Consider the following 1,788-nt stretch of genomic DNA (forward strand, 5'->3'; position numbering starts at 1 on the left):
AAATTTCCAAACCCATGGGGATATTGTCCAAGCAGCACATAGGGGCATCCAGAAGAAGCCCAAGCCTTGATAAGTTTACTCACCATTGTACCATCATCAGTTTAAATTATTCCCTTACACACACACACACACACACACACACACACACACACACACACACACACTGCAAATCAAACAAACTGTTTACAGCAACAAGGCCTGCCTGTGGACTCCAGGGAGGCCTTACAGAGCTTCTGGTTGAGAACAGAAGGCCCTATGGGGATTGCCCAACGTCTCTGCAACATCACAACCATGAAAACAAGCTAAAGCCCAAGGCCCGTTGGCAGAGAATCAGTCACAAGACGTGCATCAGCAAAGGGTCAATGGAGGTGACCTGGGCCTTCCCCCAAGCCACTCGGAAAGCTGGTAAGATAAGAATTCCATTCATGGTCATCAGAAACCACCATCTGCCATATCAGAGTATGGTGCCAATCTGCCAATGAATCTGTATCTGAAGAAGACATCAAAGAGAAAGACACCATGCAGAGCCTGGCCAATCAAAGCTGTCCTCAGCCTTGGTATTTAAGACCCCTAAAGATCAGCCTCTGCCTCAATTACCTTCTCCCCCTATGTCCTCCTCACCCTTGGACTGTGCTCCTGCATGTATGTCTACACACCACCGTGTGTGGAGCTTGTAGAAGCCAGGAGAGGACATTTAGGCTCCTAGACCTGGAGGGACAGACTTGTAAGCTGCCGTAAGAACTCAACCTGGGTCACTTTGACAGTAGCTGGTACCCTTAATCACTGAGCCCTTTCTCCATCCCATCGATCCCTTCACCTCTCTCTTTAGCATGTTTAGTGATGGATCTTATAAATGATTCTGGGACTACCCTGGAGAGGAGCTAGGCATGAGAATCAACTCCAAACATCTGAAAGGTAATCACAGAAAAAAAGTGTTAGGGCTGGAGAGATGGCTTAGCGGTTAAGAGCACTGACTGCTCTTCCAGAGGTCCTGAGTTCAAATCCCAGCAACCACATGGTAGCTCACAATCATCCATAATGAGATCTGACGCCCTCTTCTGATGTGTCTGAAGACAGCTACAGTGTACTTACATATAACAATAAATAAATCTTGGGGCAGGAGAGAGCAGAGGTACTGAGTTCAATTCCCAGCAACCACATGATGGCTCACAACCATCTGTACAGCTACAGTATACTCATATACATAAAATAAATAAATAGATCTTAAAAAATAAAGTGTTAGACACTGTGTGACTAGAACAAGATAACTTGGAAGTCTCCAGAAAAACATATTTTATGTAATATTAACAACTTGCCAGTCAGGCTGGAGAGATGGCTCAGAGGTTAAGAGCACTGACTGCTCTTCCAAAGGTCCTGAGTTCAAATCCCAGCAACCACATGGTGGATCACAACCATCTGTAATGGGATCTGATGCCCTCTTCTGGTGTGTCTGAAGACAACTACAGTGTACTCATATAAATAAAAATAAAATAAATCTTTAACAAAAATAATTAAAAAAAAAACTTATCAGGCAACAGAACTATATCACAAACTGTGAGGCAAGCTTGGGCTAGTGCAGAGTTACCAGGCACATATGAGGCAAGGGGAGCAGTAGATAAATGGATTAGATAAATACCCAAAATTGATTGATGGCTGCATTGACTCGCTTGTTCATTTGATGATACCGAGCACCAGGTACTTGCTGTAGCAGGTGTTTGACAGGTGATCACAAACAAACCAACCCACGGAACTACCGCTCAGATCAAGGGCCCCGCGCTTGGTGACGAA

The sequence above is a fragment of the Mus caroli genome, unplaced genomic scaffold, assembly GCF_978045245.1.
Source record: "Mus caroli unplaced genomic scaffold, Mus_caroli_1 scaffold_9, whole genome shotgun sequence".
Classification (NCBI taxonomy): domain Eukaryota; kingdom Metazoa; phylum Chordata; class Mammalia; order Rodentia; family Muridae; genus Mus; species Mus caroli.